This window comes from Tursiops truncatus, chromosome 9, assembly GCF_011762595.2.
Source record: "Tursiops truncatus isolate mTurTru1 chromosome 9, mTurTru1.mat.Y, whole genome shotgun sequence".
Lineage (NCBI taxonomy): Eukaryota > Metazoa > Chordata > Mammalia > Artiodactyla > Delphinidae > Tursiops > Tursiops truncatus.
In genome coordinates, this window is record NC_047042.1 from 90326607 (window position 1) to 90348685 (window position 22079).

Genomic DNA, 22079 nt, shown 5'->3' on the forward strand with positions numbered 1-22079 from the left:
TATGCAGTTGGAGACAATGTCTTTCCATTAGAATAACAAAGTGTGATCTCTTACACCATAATACTACAATCAAAAACTAATTCTGGCCAGATTAAAATATTAAACATAAATAACACAATAGAATTATTAAAATGAAAGAACGCAGGCAAGTGTCTGTTACAGTTTGAGGATGAAGAGCTTTTTAAACTTGAAACCAGTTCAGAAAAAAAGAAATTTTGTTTCATTCTCCATCTGACAGAAGGTGAGTGGCAAGAATAGAGTGTCTCTTGAGATGTTTTTTGGGTTTTTTTTTGCGGTATGCGGGCCCCTCACTGCTGTGGCCTCTCTCGCTGCAGAGCACAGGCTCCGGATGCACAGGCCCAGCGGCCATGTCCCACGGGCCCAGCCGCTGCGCGACATGCGGGATCCTCCCGGACCGGGACACGAACCCACGTCCCCTGCATCGGCAGGCAGACTCCCAACCACTGTGCTACAAGGGAAGCCCTCTTGAGATGTTTTTTAGCTGAGTACTCTTACTACTTTAGCTACAACAATTCAAAGAGAATATTATCCCCTATAGCCTGTAAGTAGGGTTTTCATATTTAAATCTTCAAATAAAATCTAGTGACACTTTGTTCTCATAGGGTATCAACTCCTGTAAACATCAGTTGAAAAAATCTTTATTGAAAAAAGTCATTGAATTTATGTAGGCAAGAATAAGTTTATTACTTGATTTGTATTTTCTAAATTATTCCTTCATTTCATATGTTACTAGACTTTCTCTATTGTCTACCATTCTTGGCTGCACATTATAGAACACTTAACTAACAATGACTCACAAAAGGGTTTTTGTTTTTGTCACGGCAAGAAATTTGGAGATAGGGAGTGCTGGCATCCAGACCAAGATTCTGAGACCCCCTTGTAATATACCTCATGGTTAAAAAATAGTTTTCAGAACTCTGGAAATCAAGTCTGCTTTCAAGAGAAAAAAAAGGGGAGAAGAGGTGGTGTCAACCACATCTGTTCTCTCTTAGTCTGCTCAAGCTGTTATAACAAAAATACCATACGTTGAGTGGCTTGAACAACAAATATTTATTTCTCACTGTTCTGGAGGCTGGGAAGCCCAAGGTCATGGTGCTGGCAGATTTCATGTCTGATGAGGACCCAGTTCCTGGTTCATAGATGGCTGTATTCTCACTGTGTTCTCACGTGACAGAAGGGACAAGGGAGCTCCCTGGGTCCTCTTTTATAGGGTCACTAATCCCATTCATGAGGGCCCCACCCTCATGACCTAATCACCTCCCAAAAGCCCCACCTTCTTATATCATCATATTGGGGATTAGGTTTTAGCGTATGAATTTTGGGAGGCACAAACTTTAAATCTATAACTGTCTCTTTCATCAGAAAAGAAAAAAGCTTTCCCAGTATTCACTAACAGTCATTTGTTTGTGTCACATCAACCACAACTGGCTACAAGAAAGATTAAGGAAGTCAGTATTTGGTTTTCCAAGTCTCTGTGGTGGAAAGTGTCATGAACTGTGTCTGCCACAGAATTACAGCTGCAGTCAACCCTAAATGCTTATGTTCCTTGGGAAATTAAGCTCTATTTCCGAGACACACATCCAGGAGGAGGCAACCTAGTGTCACTTTCTTTTGTAGTCTTACTTTTAAACTCTACCAGTAGTACCAGTCTTACTTTTAAACTCTACCAGTAGTCTTACTTGTAAACTCTACTTACTTTTAAGCTCTACCAGTCTTACTTTTAAACTCTACCAGTGTTTAAAACTTCTGTTTTCTTTAGTGATGTCGTTCATTTTGTATTTCCCAAAAGAAAGCTAATACTTAGAATTATAGGCAAGTCTAATCCGTTGCACGAAGATTCTGGGCGCAGCTCCACATATTTGTCACATCACGGTGCTGCTCCTCTTTGGAGCCCTGTGGCAAAATTCAAACATATTATTTTGTATTTAAATATATATATTTTTAAATCATAAAAATAGGAAAGACAAAAGTATAAAGGGAGAAGTGTAGGAAAGTATAATAACAAGATAGTCTTCCACAATTTATTCAGGTAGTAAAATTTAACATTAACAATTTCAAAGAACTATAGGGATAGAAAACGGTGATCAAAATGGTCCTATATTAATAACAATATTCATTCATTATACTGTTAATAATAATAAATATCATAACATATTTTTAGTAATAAAATGACAAAAGTACCATAGTTGTAAGCTATCCTTTCTCTTTTCACACCTTTCATGAACTAATTATCCAAAAAGCCATGAGAGATCTACACCTACCATCTCCATTTTCTTCAACTTCTTTTTTCTTTCTGTCTACAGAGTGACTTTATTTGGCATTTAGATTCTCACATGACATCATATACCAAAATCGATTCCAGATGGAATAAAAACTAATGTATAGAATGTCTTATAAAGAACAATAATTTAAGAGGCTTGGTCCTGATGCGTGAATAAACAAACAGATCGACAGAACAAAATATAAACCATAGAACTAGATCTAAATGTAAATAGGAATTTAGTATAAGATAAAGACAACATACCAAAATAGTAGAGAAAAAATTGATTCATAATAAATGGTGTTGGGCCACTGAGAAGCCATCTGGAAAAAAAATTAACTTGGCTCCCTATCTCATTCTTTTTGCCAAAATAGACTTCACATAAATCAAAAATTTAAATGTAAAAATGAAATCTTAAAAGTAATAGAAAAGAAACAAATTAATCTTGGTATATGTCTAAACAAAATACAAAACCCAGAAACCATAAAGGAAAAGATAAATTGGACTACATAAACATTTGAATTTTCTATACAGCCTAAAATACCACAAACTTAGATGACAAACTGAGGAAAAATAATTATAAAATATTTGGCAAAATACTAATTTTCTTAATACATAGAAAGTTCTTAATAAACAATTGCCTTGACTCAGCAATTCAAATTCTGAAAATTTAAACATCTGATATTCTTGCATATGTATATAGAGACATATTGTTCATTGCAACATTATATGTAACATAGTAGACTGGAGGCATAGTTTTTCATCCTGACATGTTCAGTGGAAAACTGTGCAGCTAATTTTTTAAATGGGCTACAAATACACACAATAATCTAGAAAGGTCCCATATATATTTTTAAGTAAACGAAACAAGGGACAGAAGACAGTTTGTAATAGGCTGTCATTGTTTAAAGGCTATATGTGGGTATGTGCATAAAAAATTCTGAAAGAACACAGATCCATGGATTCTGGAAATTTGGGATGAAAAGGAGACCTACTTTTCATTCTATATTCTTTTGTACTATTTGACATTTTTTTGCATGGGCATGTAACATATGTGCATATATTTCATTTCAAAAAAATTTTTATGTGCAAAGATAAATGAATAGTTGCAAAATTTCTGACAGGGAAGAACTCTAAAAGTAAAAGTAACAAAAAAAATCAGGAGGGAAAAGATTGATCACTTTGACAACATAAAATTTAAAACATCTATTTTTATAAAACACAAAAATTAAGCTGCAAACAGAGAAAACTACACAAGAAATTTCACGTTTATATCTTTATTATTAGCTCAAACAAATTAACATGACAAACACTAAGAACCCAATAGACAAATGCTCAAAAGACATAATTCACAGAAGCACCCTTACATTTTCCTTCATAGCATTTAACGCAATGTTAATTATATATTATCATGTGGCTATTTGTTTGATGTCTGTCTCCCTCACAAACCTATAAGCTCTGTGAGGGCAGAGTTAGTCTGTTTTGTTCACTTTGGTGGCCTCAGCAACTGACATACTGCTTCACACTTTGCAGGCACAGAATAAATATTTGTCGAATTGCTTTAATTATCCACCTCCTCTTCTCCTGGTTGGTGAAAGAGGGATTCCTGCCCTAGGATTATGAGGCTGGCTGAAGACACAGCTCCCAACACTGGACAGGTGAGATCAACAGCAGTTTACTAGTGTGTATAGTCACAGCCTGGGAAGGAGGACACCCCAGGCAGGGCCACGCAAGGCTGGTACTTGGGAACAGGATGAACAACCAGGGCTATGGGAAGCAGGCTTTATAGTATCATGAGGGTGGGGTGCCCCCAGTTCCTGAGGAAGAATGTGATTGGCTTGTTCGAATGATTCCACTTGTAGGCAGGAAACTGAAGCCCACTACTCAGGGATAAGTAGGAACTGCCCCCAGTCCCTCTGATAAGGAGGGTTGTTTGGCGAGGGTACCTTACTCTTAAGAGCAGAGCTGGGTGGGGAACTGGCAGTTAGGCCATTGAAGCCCCTCTCAATTTCACCAGATTTCAAAGCAGTACATTATATTAGACCTTAATTTTAGTTCTTACTCCACATGTATTATTTAATAGATGGAATACTTAAAACTTGAAAAACGTTCAAACTTGAGAGTAATCTAAGTTCAAAATTAAAACAATAAAATACTACTCCCCCCACCCCCACGTCAAATAAGCAAAGATTTCCTAATATGATAATAATTAGTGCTAGCAATGATAAAGGGATACTATCACCCTCATGCATGCTAGTGAAACTTCACATTTAAGAAAGCAATTTGCTTGGACTTCCCTGGTGGTCCAGTGGTTAAGACTCTGCCCTCCCAACGCAGGGGGCCCAAGTTCAATCCCTGCTCAGGGAACTAGATCCCACAACTAAGAGTTTGCATGTCACAACTAAGGAGCTGGCGAGCTGCAATTATGGAGCCCACGAGCTGCAACTAAGAAGACCGCCGGCCGCCACTAAGACCTGGTGCAACGAAATAAATAATAAAATACTTACAAAAAAAAAAAAAAAGAAAGCAATTGCTGAGTTGACTCCTTTAAAAAATCATCAGGGGCTTCCCTGGTGGCGCAGTGGTTGACAGTCCGCCTGGTTGAGAGTCCACCTGCCAATGCAGGGGACACAGGTTCGTGCCCCGGTCCGGGAAGATCCCACATGCTGCAGAGCGGCTGGGCCTGTGTGCCGTGGCCGCTGAGCCTGCACGTCTGGAGCCTGTGCTCCGCAACGGGAGAGGCCACAGCGGTGAGAGGCCCGCATACCGCAAAAAAAAAAAAAAAAAAAAAAAAATCATCAGAAAACCCTGTTGGATCAAGGAAAGGTAAATTTGTTAGACTTACTGCAGTAAAGTAGAAACATGACCTTGTCAGAATTTCAGTAGAATCTTAGAATGGGAAATTAAGATAGGATATTTTTAGAGTTTTAGTGCCTAGGCTAGGAGATTTTTAAAGCAGGACTTACAAGGTGGGGAACTGTTGAATACTGGGCATAGTTTATCACATGGTAACTTTGGATTGGTGGGCACAGTGAGGCAAGTGAGTCTTGATTTGTATATTTTAGTCTTCATAAATAATCAGTTGATTCATAGGGTATTTCCTTGAGCAAGCAAGTATTTACACTACTGAATACTATGATAATGTGAGACAATGTACCTTCTTTGGGGATTCTATACCAATGATGTAATCCAGGAACTAAAAATTTTATGAATGAAAAAATATTCTTCATGCTCAAAATGTTTATTACAACATTACACTGTGCATTTTCCATTATTTTTGGCCAGCCAGGGGGATGATATTCAAATTATTTAACAACCAGCAGAACATGGGCGTTGAACAGGCAGAACGTGAATGAGCTGTAAAATATCAATATGAACACTAGGAAAATATCAAGCCAGCTATTCCACATCCAGACGTCAAATCCAAAAATAGATGGGAAAGATCTTACCTCCTACTACAGCATCCTTGTGAGCTTAACACAGCGAAGATTAATATTTCTCACTAACGCTACACTTCCGTTGAGTGTTTGTGGGGCTCTGGTCTATGTCATCAATGTCGTCAGTCAGGCCCCAGGCTGACAGAGCAGCCATAATCTGGAATACCGATCACTTTGCAAAAATGAAAAGAAAGCCCTGGAGGTTCTCATGTTAGCAATCACATGTTCACTTCTGCTCACAACTCATTTATCAGAACTAGTTACTTGACCCCTCACAATCACAAGGGGCCAGCAAATACAATTCTACTATATGGCTGGAAGGAGGGCGGGGTCAGGGGGTGAACAGAACATACAGTGAACAGCACTAGGGACAACCACTGTATACTTTATGGTCATTAACTCTTTAACTCACTCTTCTTCCTGTACCTCAAGCACATTCACCACCTCCCCAAGTTAACAACCTGAAAGTCTCAGCTAGTTAAAGTAGCAAGCTCAAGTCGTGATCGACTCTACCTCTGGAATGATACGTGGACTCTCTACATCATATCCAGATGTAGCTTCTCTTCATTCAAAGGATGAATGTATTCGTCTGCTATTAATGCAATAATGATGTATAATATATCATTCCTAAATTCAATAGCTTAAAACAACAGACATTTCCGTTTTTGCTTGGCTTGGATTCAGTTCTGCTCCAGGTGTCTCCACATATTCTTGGTCCAAGGAATATGCTCAATTCATGACAGTTTACAAGAGCAGGGGAACACAAGCCAAATAAATGCTCAACATTTGAAGCCTTTACATACCTTTGCATTCCACTGGCCAAAGCAAGTCAGAGGTTCACAAGTCACAAAGCAAGGTCATGTTCAAAGTGTTAAGAACAGAGAAACGTACTGCCACACAGGGGAAAAGTGGAGAGGAATGGATATTTGATGAACAAAAATCTGATGCATCATGGCTTTGAATTAAAAGTACAAAGTATTTATTCCCTTATACAACCAATGTACAATGGGGGAACAGACACAGGATACACACAAAATACTCTCATTTGAAAAGGGAATGAGTAGGAGATACACTGCAGTGACAGGTTCACGTTAGCTCCAATTTTGCTCCTTGGTAACGCTCCACAGTCCCTGACTTTCTGTGATCCTTGGTTCCACCCTCTGGAATTTCCTTCCTTTTCTATTTTGCTCCTCAGCTATATTTGAAAAGAGCATTGGAGAATATGCCATCCTTGGGGACAGAGTAGCTTTTTTAATCTGTTTCCTGCTGATAGAAGGTTGGGGGCTAAATATGATTTTATATCTCAACCATCAGAACATCTTTTAGTCCAAGATGGCAGTCCTTTTGGCACCTATTCTAGTCAGCTTCTCATCTGATTCCAGTTAACTGAAAACACTGATAACCCCAAGCACAGTTTACTTCTAGCTATATTTTTGGGGGGTTATATATTTTTTGGCTCTCTAACCCCATAATTCTGCCTGGCTTAATTGAGGGTTCCTGAGTTTATCAAGCTCCAGTGAGAGAACTATACCCTTAATATCCCTGCTTCATTCCACTACCATCCCCAGGCCATCTGGTCTACCTAAAAGGATTTACTTGACTTCACCTTAATTTGGTAAAGAGTTTTATTATTGGTGTGATGGTCACAGCCTCAATTTAATCCTTGCAAAGAGGATTAATTGTTATCAGCCTTTGCACAGAAAAGGTCTAAATTTTATGTTGTTAGGCTGAAAAGCAATCCCTTTTTCCAAGCCTACAAATCCCCAAATTTCTGCACTTTCTATTCCCTTTCACTTTGGCAGCAACATTTGACTACCACACATGGTATCACTGTCAAAAATTTAGGCCAGGGAATTCCCTGGTGGTCCAGTGGTTAAGACGCCCTGTCTCCACTGCAGGGGGCACAGGTTTGATCCCTGGTCACGGAACTAAGATCCCACATGCTGTGTGGCATGGCCGAAAAACAAATAAAAAAATTTTTTTAAAGAGCAGAAAAATTTAGGCCAGAAAAGGAAGTTAGAGCATTCAATGTCTTGGTATAATTTGACTATGGAGGACTTTCTATTTATCTGCCTCTCCCTAGATAGGAGAAGGAGAACATGGGGTGGGGGAGAGGTGGAGAGGGTTGTCCTCACTATTAGAACTTTTGAATTAAAAAAACCACCCTCACCAAGAAGGGTTGAGGAAAAGTACAGATAACTTCTGATGATGGCTTACTGTTAGGTTAGAAAATATTATTTTTTAAAAATCCTTGTGACTCATGTCTACCTCCTTGAATTTTGAATCTTTTCTGCACTATCTTACAAAATGAGCCAATTAATTTCATGTTTGGCAAAGGGAGTGGAATTAATCTGTTCTCCACCCAATGATTCCTTTTCTACAGAGAGTGCAAGGAAGGCACATCAGGCTGGAGAAATCAGTATTTAATGCCAACGTGGCAATGAATGGAGTAGAAGTAATAATCATACTGGTCTGGTTAGGAACTCTGTAGGAAATAAGAGAGAGAACAGTGGTTAAGTGGGCCCAGTTACTAAGGATCATCACCAGTGCCTTCCTTTCTCTATGTACAAATACCTTCTTTTACTCTAGGCTCTGTCTACCTCCTGCTGGGATTATGACAAATTATTTGTAGTCACTGCATTTGCCTCCAGTCTCTGCTTATTTCAATTTCAACTAATATTGTTAGAGCAATGTATTTCTCAAATGTCACTTTTGTTATATGAATCTACAGTTGTAATCTGTTGTTAATGTCAGATCCTTTAAGGCCCTATGCATTTACCAACATATTACAAATTTGAACTTTACAGCTTAGTTAAGGTTATTATGAGGAATAATACAAGTACTTTCTAAAAGTGGAAAGCACACTCTAAAAGTTATCCCTAGTTCTATTGTTCCTATAGAAACAATTCTTGAACAAGTCACTTAATATCTCTAAATTTCAATTTTTTTTAAATCGGGGGACTTCCCTGGTGGCGCAGTGGTTAAGAATTGCCTGCTAATGCAGGGGACACGGGTTCGATCCCTGGTCCAGGAAAATCCCACGTGCCACGGAGCAACTAAGCCCGTGCACCCCAACTACTGAGCCTGCACTCTAGAGCCCGTGAGCCACAACTACTGAGCCCGCGTGCCACAGCTACTGAAGCCCGCACGCCTAGAGCCCGTGCCCCGCAACGAGAAGCCCCTGCAATGAGGAGCCTACGCACCGCAACAAAGAGCAGCCCCCGCTCACTGCAGCAAGAGAAAGCCCACGGGCAGCAACGAAGACCCAAAGCAGCCATAAATAAATTAATTAATTTTTAAAAATCGGTAAAGTATAGACAAAAACATTTTTCCTGGAAGTTAAATAAATGAAAGCCTTCAGCAGAATGTCAGGCATACAGTAATTGCTCAACAGAAGTTCACTATTTAGAATTTATTTAAAAACTTAAATATTAATTACCAGGTAATATCTGTATAAATATTTCAATGATAAATTGAGAATAAGACTTAAGAAAATAAAATCACCTTAGTACCAAATAATTACTGTCTTAACAATCTTAAACTGCTTAATCTAATGATATTCTAGGCCCCAGGAAAAACTTACTTTGATCCCCATTCTTGAGGCCCATAAATGAAGTCTATCAGCAGCTGGGAGATAAAAGTTCTTCTTGAACTGCATATTTCAGTAATTTAACAGGAAACTCAGTGATCGTTCTTCACTTCAGGTGGCCCTCTTCCAATCAACGTTAGGTCCATTTTCCTTCTCTTTGCACTTAAAACACTTTTAGTGCCACACGGCCCTCTGGCTCCAAATTGCACTCTTAAATAGCCATTTTAAAACTGTTCTTCCTTAGAGCCAAGCAAAAAGAGAGTATATTACAAAAGGAGAGATCACAGCCATACCAGGCCTAGGTCCACAACGTGTGAGTCTCTTTCAATCCCGAGCAGGTTGTCCTAGCAACAGGCTTTACTAACTTGCTCTATTTCACCTCTTAAAGCCTTTGAAGTGAGTCCCTCCTCCCTCACTGCCTTTGAAGTTATTCTTAACAGAATTCTGAACACCCATCTATTAACTGCCCCAGCAGATTTCTGAACACCCCAGAAATTTCTGCATCCCCCCAGAAAAACCTGGGGCTCTTTCCTGAGCCACAGTAACAGCCATAGGCACGTGGCTTCATGTGATTACAGCCCAAACTGTTAGTGTGACTAACCAACCCACCAACCAATATTTCTTGAACGTTTCCTATATTCTGGGCACTTTGCTGGGCTCTACAAACATAAGAATGAAATGCAGTCTCTGACCTCCATCATTTCAATCTAATGCCGTCTAATCCTCTAAACCTGCCCTGTCCAATGTAACAGCCACGGCCTCACAAGGTGTTGGTGCATTTGAAATGTGGCAGGTCCCAATTGAGGTGTACTGTAAGTGTAAAATATACACCAGGTTTTGAGGACTTGGTAGAAAAAAATGTAGAATATTTCATTAATAATTTTTTATGCTGATTACATGTCTAAATGATAATGTTTTAGATATATTGATATACATAAGATATATTATTAAAGTTAATTTTACCAATTTCTTTTCACTTTTTTTAAGTGACCGCTCGAAAATTTAAAAGGACATATGGCTCGCAGTATAATTCTGTTAGATAGTGCTACTCTAAATATATGTGTCGAAATTACCTGAAAAACTTGTTAAAATGTAGATTGCAGGTCCTAGCCCATGTCTGACATTGAATCAGAGTATCTGGGTAATGGGGTCCAGGAATAAGAATTTTCAACAAATATACCAGCTAATTCTTATGCACCTGTAAATTTAAGACTCATTTGTCTCTTGACTGCTAAACTCAGAGCCAAGAGTTATTCCTATTCCAAATAACATTATTTACATTGTTTAGGCAGATGATGAGAAAGGGTAACTGACAATTAAGAAGGGTTCCTTCAGTGAGTCCAAAGTCGTTTCTGGAATCATCCCAATAAAGAAGAGGATAAAAAAAACAACACACTTGATCTTTAACTGGGCAACCCACTGCACAATCACTCTCATGTACATTATGTGGTATTACTACGCCAGGGGCAGGTACTTTAACAAGAGAAGAAGAAAAGGCAGGTTTGGTCTTATACTATCTTGACCACCTGGTTTTCCAACTTGATGGGTCAAACTGAAAACAGAACTTGAGGATATAACTCCAACCTTCTCATTTTGGACCTTTTGTGTTTATGCACCTGATAAAAACCATTGACATTTCTTCCACAAATACTGAGGTTTTACTGTGTTTCAGGAAGTGTGGGCTGGCTGCGGCCGAGACTACCTGCTGGCTGCTTCTCGGTATCTGCTCTCACCTTCTTTCTTAGTCATAGATTTTCAACTGGCCACATAGCCAACCAGAACACGAAAAAGAATTCTACGTTTGCTGTGATGCTTTTCTTTCTTTTTTTTAATTAATTAATTAATTAATTAATTTATGGCTGTGTTGGGTCTTAGTTGCTGTGTGCGGGCTTTCTCTAGTTGCGGCGAGCGGGGGCTACTCTTCATTGCGGTGTGCAGGCTTCTCATTGCAGTGGCTTCTCTTGTTGCGGATCACGGGCTCTAGGCACACAGGCTTCAGTAGCTGTGGCACGTGGACTCAGTAATTGTGGCTTGCGGGCTCTAGAGCACAGACTCAGTAGCTGTGGCACACAGGCTTAGTTGCTCCGCGGCATGTGGTATCTTCCCGGACCAGGGCTCGAACCCGTGTCCTCTGCATTGGCAGGCGAATTCTTAACCACTGTGCCACCAGGGAAGCCCCTTCTTTTTTTTTTTTTTTGATGTTTTTCAAATAGACGTGGCAATATGACTAAGTTCTAGCCCCAGGAATATAAGCAGAAGTATTGCATGGCAACTCCCTTCAAGAGCTTCCCTTCATGGATAGTTGGCACTTCTGCTTTGCCCATTCTTTCCCTCTTCCTCCGTCTTGCTGCCCACAGTATGAATAAATCCATGGCTCCATCTTTAACCATGAACTCAAGGCCACCTTTTTGATACAGTGGGACAGAAAGATGAAAGTAGCTTGGGTTCCTGAGGATTTTGTGTAGTGCCACCATACCAGCCTTAGACTGCCTTCCTCTGGACATTGAGCTATATCCTGTTTAAGTCAACATGATTTGGGGATTTTCTGTTACTTGCAGCTGAACTGAATCCCAACTGATAAACATCTCATTTTAAAGTTGTAATATTGTAAATTCTCTAGACCAGTGCTTGGATTTTAGCTTGTAACTCTGGTCACATTTATATGGCATCTTTTCTATGGAGATCTCCAGCTCCTGTTCTATGGTATGTTTTCCAGTTTTGCAGCCTAATCATAGTTTGAAAAGTTTCTCAGGTTTTCCTGTTAACGTTGTATCAACCTCTCCCAAGCTTATACTTCTAAACTGAATACTAAAGCTTCTCACTGCTGACAAAATAATTAACCAATGGTCAATCTAGGAAAGAAATAGAAAATTTTATTCAAGCCTACATGAGGATTATAACCCGAGAGACAGTCTTTCAGAACTCTCTGAGGACTGTTCCACCCATCAGAGGTCAAAGCACAGTTACATACTTTTTTGAGACAAAGTATTTATTATACAACAAACGACGTGTTGACATTTATACACAGAAAAAAAGTTATAGGAGGCTACCAGGAAAAGCACCGTTATAAAGTGAGGAGTGGGTCATCATGACCCCTCACAAGATTAAGAAGGAAGTTTATCTCCTAAGGAGGTCTGATTAATGCAGATGCACAGTACACACTAAAGGGGAGGGAAAAGGCCCAGAGAAAAAATTTACGTTTAAATTTTCCTTGTCTTGCCAAAAATATATTTCATCATCACTATATTCCATCTGTTAATCTCTCCTTAGATTTCTTGCAGCTAAGTTTTTTCATATTTTTGTAGCTATGTTATTAGATGCAAAAAAGTGTCCATGAAGGAGATGTGGGGCTTTTTGTGAGTTATAAATGAGTTACCCTATTTAATCTGTGACTTTTTTTCTTGTACTCAGCTTTGATATGAATATAATGACCCCTCTATTCCTTATGTTATTTTGATGCTCTTTTACTTGGCATATAGTTGCCCACTAGTGATGGATGTACTTTGTACCGTTTTTTGGGTTTTTTTTGTTTTTTTTTTTGCGGTACGCGGGCCTCTCACTGCTGTGGCCTCTCCCGCTGCGGAGCACAGGCTCCGGACGCGCAGGCTCAGCGGCCATGGCTCACGGGCCCAGCCGCTCCGCGGCATGTGGGATCTTCCCGGACCAGGGCACGAACCCGCGTACCCTGCATCAGCAGGCGGACTCTCAACCACTGTGCCACCAGGGAAGCCCCCTTATGTTATTTTGATGCTCTTTTACTTGGCATCTAGTTGCCCACTAGTGATGGATATACTTTGCTTGCTCTCAAACTACTCTCCCCCTTTCTACACTCCAGGAGGCTAACCAATATCGACTGGCCAATGGGAAAACTAATAGTACATCAGTACATAGAGCAAGAGGTCTGGGCGTTTATCCCCTGGCTCCCTCCCTGTAAGGTCGCTGAGAACTTGATCAGAGTTTAAGAACTTGTCAGGTACCCTCTCCGCTCTTACTCTCTGTCTCTGGACCCTGGTAGCCACGCCCTCCCTTGCCCATTTAGATCTCCACGGTAATAGGTCCATGCAGTCATTATTCCCAGGGTGTTGTGGTTTCTCTATACTTTACCCTCATGGTTGCAAATAGTCCATTTATAAATCCTCCTCATGCTATTCTAATTTGAGTGTAACATCTGTTCCCTCCTGGGACTCTGATAGAATTAATTGGTGCCAGGAGTGACCCCAGAAAACATATTCTCAAAATAGACTTCTAGATTAGGTTGCTCATATATTTGAGGAACATCAGGATGAGCTCCTTCCTGGGGTGCAGGCAGGGCCAGGGTGAGGTGAGTGAAGCACTTAGGGCACAAAATCAAGGAGGCCCTCACTCTCAGGGTCAGGCCAAGAGTAAACGCACCCTAAGTGTCTTGCCAACTTCACCCTAGTCCTGTACCCCAGTCTCATGCCTGACATGGAGTAGAGTGGAGGATGGCAGGCATGGAGCCCTAGTAATTCACTGCATGATACTGTATCAAAATGACTCAAATTATCATCAGCATTAGCTTAGGGCTGTGAAATTAACTAAACAAGGAAGCCATCAGACTGAGGTGGCTTTAATACCATGGCAGCTGTTGGGAAAAAAGTTTTCCTTTGTCCATGAAAAATTAATCAGTCAATCTAAGAAAGAAATGGAAAATTTTATTCAAGCCAAATTGAGGATTATAACTTGGGAAGAGCATCTCAGGAATCTCTGAGAACTGTTCCACGTGTTTGAAGTCAGGGCACAGTTATATAAATTTTTTGAGACAGAAGGGTTCTACATTAAATGACATAGTATTGAAACCAGGGGGGGCCCTGTGGGCTCCTGGGCACAGAAGCCTTTTTTTGGTCCCTCATTTCTTGTAGACAAGACTCCAGCCTCCATGACCTTCCCTGAGTTCCAAAGGGCCGATTGGCAGAGTTGAGTATTTGTTACAGACATTGTAGAGCCCACAAACCTGAAATGTTTCCTACTTGGTCCTCATTAGAAAAAGTGTGCCAACCCCTGTTCTTCTAGATCATGGGAGATGGATTCTGAGGAATGAATGGTTTCATTCCTTGGGATGCTATTCCAGGAGCAGCATGGAGCTTAATATGAATTCAGTAATAATCTGTTCTTCTCCAGCCCCAGTGAAGTTGTATTCATTAGACATACGTTTGCCTGGGGGTACCATAAAGGCCTGACTAATGGCAGATAAAACAAAAAGAAGTGTATTTATCTCATATACAAATAAGTCCAGAAGTACGTGGTCCAGGGGTGGTATGATGCTTTCCAAATGGGCTTTTTTTTTTTTTTTTCCTCCCCAACCATATCTACAATGTTGGCTTTCATCTCATGCTTATTGTAAGATGGCTACAGCACCTAAAGGCATAAGGATTCAAACAGTTGCTAATCAAGGGAGGAGCAGCCCCCAAACCACCTGAGGTAAGATTAAAAGGACCAGGGAAGCTCATCAAGATTAGGACACCAGTCACCTGAGACCCTGAACACACCCTAATCTTGTCTGCAGCACCACCCTTGAAGTATTGTTAGAAAACTCCTCATCAAATCCTCCCGGGTTTTATACATATAAATAGAAAGCTAATAAGAACCTGCTGTATAAAAAAAAAAAATCCTCCCGGGTTGGGACACAGTTTTTCGAGGCAGGAGCCTGCTGTGTCCCCCTTTGCCTGCAAAGCAATAAAGCTATCCTTTTCTACTTCACCCAGAACTCTGTATGTCACTGGTGCAGAGAGGCCAAACTTTCGGCATCATTATTGACAGTTTACACATTCCAGATCTGCAAGTACAGAGTGGTGGGTCATCATGACCCCTTACAAGATCAAGATGGAATGTTATCTTTTAAGGAGTTGTCTTGTTGATGCTAGAAGAATGTTGCTCTATATGGTTGAGCAGGTATTTCTGCCCAAGGGGGAGGTTTGGTCGATGCATAATGCAGATACACAATGTACAGCAGAGGGGGAGAGGAGGCCAAAGGGCAGAGAAATCCTTTTATGTTTACATGTTTCTTGTCTTGCCATAAAATATGAATTTTATTTCACACTTCTACCCTTCTAGGTTCTTTTGGTGGCCTAATAATCAAATTTCCGTAAGACAGATAACCAGGAGAAAAACAACGAAGTTTAATAACATATATACCTCCTAGAGACTCAGGAAAACTGAGTAACTCTCCAAAATGCGGGAAACCCTCACCTTAAATACCATCTTTAGCTAAAAACAAAAGAGAATGTTGGGGGTGGGTGGAGTGGGTTATGCGAGGCTACCAGGAAAAGCGCAGTAAACGAGGGTAAGGCTGTCTTGCAAAGTTAAATCTTTGCCTTCTGCATTGATAAGAGTTTCTAGAAATAATGTCACCTTCTTCCAGGTACAGCAAGGGAGACACCCTTACAAATGGAGATTACCCTTACAAGTGTAAATGTCTCTTACAAAAGGGTAACTTCTATTACTCAGTTTTCACAGCTTCTCCTGTGTCTGCAGTTTCTTAAAAATAATCAGCACTAAAATAATCCTCATGGGGACTTCCCCGGTGGTCCAGTGGTTAGGACTCCATGCTTCCACTGCATGGCGCCAGTTCAATCCCTAGTCGGGGAATTAAGATCCCGCATGTCTCGCAGCACGGCCAAAAAGAAGAATAATAATAATGATAATCCTCATGCCAAAGAGATATATTTTGGGGCGGCAAGTTCTACTCCCCTACACAGCCTACATAACCAAACCAAAATCTAAACCTGAAAATGCCTCACGTTTTCTAAATCAAAGCACTAAGGTCCACCAGTCACAAAGAGCCAACTATATAGCCAATTAATACAATTTTCTTTCTCTGCTTCCCTATTTTTTCTATACAAGTCTTTTTCCTAGTTCCTGTGGGCAGAGTGCTTGTAACCCCCTCTGGTTTGGTGCTGCCTGATTTTAAACTCTTAAAATTTTTAATATACCCTAGTTTATCTTTTAGCTGTGTGAATCCAGGTGAAGGGAAAGGCATGGATCTAGTGGCTTGGGTACTCAGTCATTATGACAACAATAATGACAATAAAGATAGTAAAATCACCGGGCATCTTTTGATGCCAGAGGATAAAGAGAAATGGAAAGCTATGCATATGCAACTAAACACAAAGAGAACTAGAAAGCTTCCAAGACCCCTTTGTGGAGTCCCTCGCCTCCTACACTGGTCACTGCCAAGGACCAGCACCACAGCCTGACTGTAAGAGTTGCAGAGTTGCAATGCTGGACATTTGCATGAAAGTAAGAACATTGATGGGGAAGGGGAAGGATCCTGAGATATTTAAACAAAGAAGGACCCTATGATCCTTCCCTCTCATGTCCTCCACCTGCCTTTTGTCTGTAGAAAGACTTGAGCCAAAGGATAATTTTAATCAGAGAAGAGAGAAAATGCAGAAACAAAGGAAAGCAGTCAAACAAGACCAAATAATAATAGGACCTTTAGTAAATAAAATAAAATAAGGACCTTTAGTTCCTCCTCAAGGGCTATAGATAATATTTTGAGCCATGTCCTTTGGGCTGTCTTGTAGATACTGAAACCCCCAGCAGGTGGAAGAAGTTAACTACATGATGACCAGACTATAACCATGACATAAGCTGCCACAATTCCGAGAGCTGGCCTCAAAGAAATGGGAACAAACCAACCCTGGAACTGAAGACCAACTCTACCAATTTCAAGGTAATTATCAGAGCTGACTGTGCTGTTTCTGCATGTAGCCCCCTCCCTCTGCCTATACACCCCTGTAACTCCCCTTTAAAAGCTCTTGCCCACTGATTGCCAGAGGTGGGTGGGGAGGGAGAGGGAGTCAGCTTTTGGACAGGAGCCCCCCCCCCCCCACCATGTTGCCAGCCTCCAAAATAAAGCAAACTTTCCTTTCCACCAACTTTGCCTCTTTATTGGCTTCAGAGCAGCAAGCAGCCAGACCCCACTTTCAGTAATAATATGAGATGAGGACATTTGAACAGATATGGATGAGGCTGAAGAATTTTTCATATTAGAATTCTCCTAATCCTCTCTTGTCAGGGGAGACAACCCTTGCCCGCTGTTAAAGGGTACAAGCCAATTTCTGCATGTAAAAGCCTTTCAGTGTTACTTTTAATGAACCAACTACAGGAAAAAAACCATATTTATCAATTCCCCATAATAAACATAGTATACATATTCTTAACAGTCCTATTTTCTTGACTAGTATACTCTTAGATTTTTATCTCAGTTCATTATAACTATATACCATTATTTTATGGTATAAAATAGGTAGGACACAAAATCTATAATAACCCCTGCTCTCAACCATCTTATATTTCTTTCAAAAATCACAACATACACTTCCTGTTTTATAATTATTTAGACTAAGTTCAATGAATAAGTGCATTAATTACACACAGCCACTTATTTTTCATAACTGTTTCTCCATTCTTGTCTTTCCTATGTTTGAGTCTTCTCCCTGTGGTTGAATTATGTCATTTAGTTGGTTTGTGCTGAAGAGTAGCAGAATATGCTACCCCCAAAATGTACCTCTTTGGCATAAGGATTATTTTGAGCTGGTTATTTTGAGAAACTGCAGATGCAGGAGAAGCTCTGAAAAGAAGAGTAGAAGTTATCCTTTTGTAAGAGAAATGTACATTTATAAAGGAAATATCCATTTGTGTCTCCCTCTCTCCCAGGAAGAGAAGGTTGACTCTAAATCACAAGAGAATTTTGTCAGTACAGAAGGCACCTACTTAAATCTGCATAACAAACCTTACCCTTCTTTCCAGTGCTTTCCCTCATAACCTCGAATAACTGTTCCCCTCTACCCCACCCAAACGTCTTTCTTTTGTCTTTTGCTGAGGGTGGTATTTAAGGTGGTGGCTTGGGGCCATCTCAGGGAGTTATTCAGTTTTCCTGGCTATGAACCAGGATGTATGTGTACAGGATATATACATGTTAATAAACTTGTATTTGTTTTTCTCTTCTTAATCTGTCTTTTAATCTTGTCTTGTTAATCTTGTCTGAGTTCTTCTGAGCCAAGAACTCAGAACAGTAGAGGGAAAATTATTTGAAATAATTTATCATATAAATTATTTAAATTTATTTCCCTACTGTGTGGTTGGCTTTTTGTTGTTTGTTTCCTTAGAAAATGTTCTGGGGACCATTCTAGAGGATTTGCCCATAAGAGAACATCTTCCTGTTGCTTTTATAAATAAATAACTACTGAGCAGGAGAATGCTCTTTTGGAATTTGTTGTGCGCTCAAATATTATTTGAGAAATCCAGTGCAGTCTGGTGGATTTCCCTGTTAGGTGACTTCGTCTACCTGGCTGCATATAGAATTGTTTGTTTTTGTTTACTTGTTTCTTTCTTTTGGATAAGTTTGAGGAGATAGAAAAAAGGAATAATACAGAGATAAAGAAAAGAATTTCCCAAAGTTGGTCTAGGCCAAAATTTCTACTCCTTCATAATCTTCTTCTAGGAAGAAATTAGCAGTCCTGATAAAAGGTTTAGGTAATTCTAACAAACCTTAATGAAATTAAAGGCCTCTGAGAAACTAAGTGTGTATTCATCCAATCAGCTCACTCTCAGTGAATATTCTAATGAGCTTTATCTAGGCATTCTTTTTTGTCTAATTTAAGGATGATTAGGTAATTGTTTAGTTTTTCGCTTTCTTCTCCTAGAATCTCACTAACAAGGGTTAATCTTCAGTATATTTAGGTCACTTTCTTTGTGACAAATGTAAATAAAATTTCGTAAGTACTCATAAATAATCAGAAAAAAATTAGCAAAAGCAAACCTAGAGAAGGTCAAAAGTAAGAAGCAAAGATAAAACAAATCAAAAATTTTTTAAATTATTATAAAATATTGGCTATATTTCCTGTGTTTTACAACATATCCTTGCAGCTTATTTATTTCATACATAGTAATTTGTACCTCTTAATCCCCTATCCCTGTCTTGCCCCTCCTCCTTCCTCTCCCCACTGGTAACCACTATGTCTGTGAATCTGCTTCTATTTTGCTATATTTACTCATTTGTTTTATTTTTTAGATTCCACATATAAGTTATACAGTATTTGTCTTCCTCTGTCTGACATATCACTAAGCATAATACCCTCTAGGTTCATCCATGTTGCTGCAAATGGCAGCAATTTTTTTATGGCTGATTAATATTCCATTGTGTATATGTGCCACATCTTCTTTACCCATTCATCTGTTGATGGACACTTACGTTGTTTCCATATCTTGGCTGTTGTAAATAGTGCTGCTATGAACGCTGGAGTGCATGTATCTTTTCGAATTAGTATTTTTGCTTCTTTGGGGTATATGCCCAGGAGTGGAATTGCTGGACCATATGGTAGCTCTATTTTTAGTTTTTGAGGAGCCTCCGTACTGTTTTCCATAATGGCTACTCCAATTTATTAACAGTGTACAAGGGTTCCCTTTTCTCCACATCCTTGCCAACATTTGTTATTTGTGGTCTTTTTGATGATAGTCAGTTTCACAGGTGTGATCTGAAAGAGTTTTTCAGAGGACATGTGCAAATGGCCAATAAGCACATGAAAAGATGCTCAACATCACTGTCTATCAGGGAAGTGCAGAATCAAAACCACACACCCCCCACTAGGATGACTATAATCAAATAGACAGAATACAAGTTTTGGCAAGGATGTGAAGAAAATGGATCCCTCACACGTTGTGTGGGAACATAAAATGGCCCAATTTCCTCAGAAAACAGTCTGGCAGTTCCTTGAAATGTTAAATATAGGGTTACCACATGACCCAGCAATTTCACTCTTAGGTATCTATCAAGATAAATGAAAACATATGTCCATACAAAAACGTATGCACAAGTATTTATGGCAGCATTACTCTTAATGGCAAAAAAATGGAAACCAGCCAAATGCGTATCAGTTGATGAATGGATAAATAAAATATGGTATATCCATACAATGGAATATTATTTGTCAATAAGAAATGAAATACCAGTATATTCTACAATGTGGATGAATCATACATCATGCTAAGTATAAGAAAAGTCACAAAAGACTATGTAATGTATAATTCCATTTCTATGAAATGTCCAGAATAGGCAAATCTATAGCAACAGAAAAAAAATTAGTAATTGCCTAGGGCTGGTAGGATACGGGGCAAATGGAGAGTGAGGGGCTGCTAAAAGGCACTAGGTTTCTTTTGGACTGATATAATTCTTCTATATTTAGATTGTGGTGATGGTTGCACAACTCTGTAAATACACTAAAAACCATTGAATTGTATATTTTAAGAGGGTCGGTTGTATAGTATGTGAATTATATTTGAATAAATCTGTTTAAAATGGAATCAAGAAGTTTTGAACAAAGAGTGAGAGTCAATTGCCACTCTCCTCCCAGCAATCATCCAAAACAGGGATTTGACAAATTAATGAATATTATGCCCTTTTTGACATGAAAAAGCACAGACTGGACTGAGCTTTAATACCTTTCTCCATTCCATACTCCAATACTTACTAATTAGTCTTGGCATTCAAGAGGGATTTTTTGGCATCCCAGTTACATGTTCTTAAATATATAAAAAATTTAAAAATTAGTTAGAAAGAAATGTGGAAAAAATGTCACAGTGATGATATCTCCGGATGTTGGAGTTGTTTCTGAACTTCCCTAATTTTCCATTTTGAGCAGCATGTATTACTTCATAATCAGTAAAAACTGTTATAAAGTTATTTCAAAATTTCATAATAAGAGATAGCAAATTTGTCATCGCTTCCTGAGGAAAAGTTTCCTGTGTCTGTGAAGGCCACAGAGCAATATTCCTTCCCAACTCTCCTATCACAAGTATTAAACCTGGCCATCAGGGTAGGCTGCATTGATCTGCAGGAGTCACCTCAAAATAAACCACTTTGTCATGAGGACTAACTTGAGCTGAAGGCAATTGAGAATCAACAGATTTGGGGGAATTCCCTGACAGTCCAGTGGTTAGGACTCCGTGCTTTCACTGCCAGGGCCTGGGTTCGATCCCTGGTCAAGGAGCTAAGATCCTGTAAGCCATATGGTGCGGCCAAAAATAAATAAATAAATAAATAAAAATAAAAAGATGGGAATTCCCTGGTGGTCCAGTGGTAAAGACTCCACCCTTCCACTGCAGGGGGCATGGGTTCAATCCCTGGCCAGGGAACTAAGATCTCACATGCCACACAACACAGCCAAAAAATAAAAATAAAAAATAAAATAAAATAATAATTTTAAAAAGAATCAAGAGATTTGGGAAGTTTTCTGCCTTCCCCTTATTTGCCTAAAAGCAAGGCATAAATTTTCCCTTGAGGAAGGTGGCCCCCCACCATCCCCAAAGAGAAGTACAACTCTTATCATTGAAGACAGGGAGTCAACACCAAGATGAGTTTGCATAAACAGACCTCACTAAAATAGCCCTTATCTTCCATTAGTTCCCTCATATATTTCCTAGTCATTTTTCCACAATATTTCATCCCTTGAAGCCCAAACCCCCTTTCTTTTGTTACAAGGGTATATAAGCCCTTGAGCCTAACCTCTTTATTTATTTATTTATTTATTTATTTATTTTGCGGTATGCGGGCCCCTCACTGCTGTGGCCTCTCCCGTTGCGGACAACAGGCTCCGGACGCGCAGGCTCAACGGCCATGGCTCACGGGCCCAGCCGCTCCGTGGCATGTGGGATCCTCCTGGACCGGGGCACGAACCCGCGTCCCCTGCATCAGCAGGCGGACTCTCAACCACTGCGCCACCAGGGAAGCCCTAACCTCTTTTTTGAGTTT

At 39.7% G+C, this 22079-nt stretch overlaps 1 long non-coding RNA gene across 5 annotated transcripts in view; it reads left to right on the top strand.

Moving 5' to 3' along the window:
- Positions 1–22079, top strand: part of LOC141279581 (uncharacterized) — a 100633-nt gene that overhangs the window by 43713 nt on the left and 34841 nt on the right. For 2 of the 5 annotated variants that reach the window (XR_012334095.1, XR_012334094.1), the window contains 2 exons: positions 3815–3939; positions 16852–21065. This is a non-coding gene — a long non-coding RNA (uncharacterized lncRNA). Of the gene's footprint in view, positions 1–3814; positions 3940–16851; positions 21066–22079 lie in introns of those variants that run through there. The other 3 variants (XR_012334097.1, XR_012334098.1, XR_012334096.1) reach the window with 2 other exon arrangements.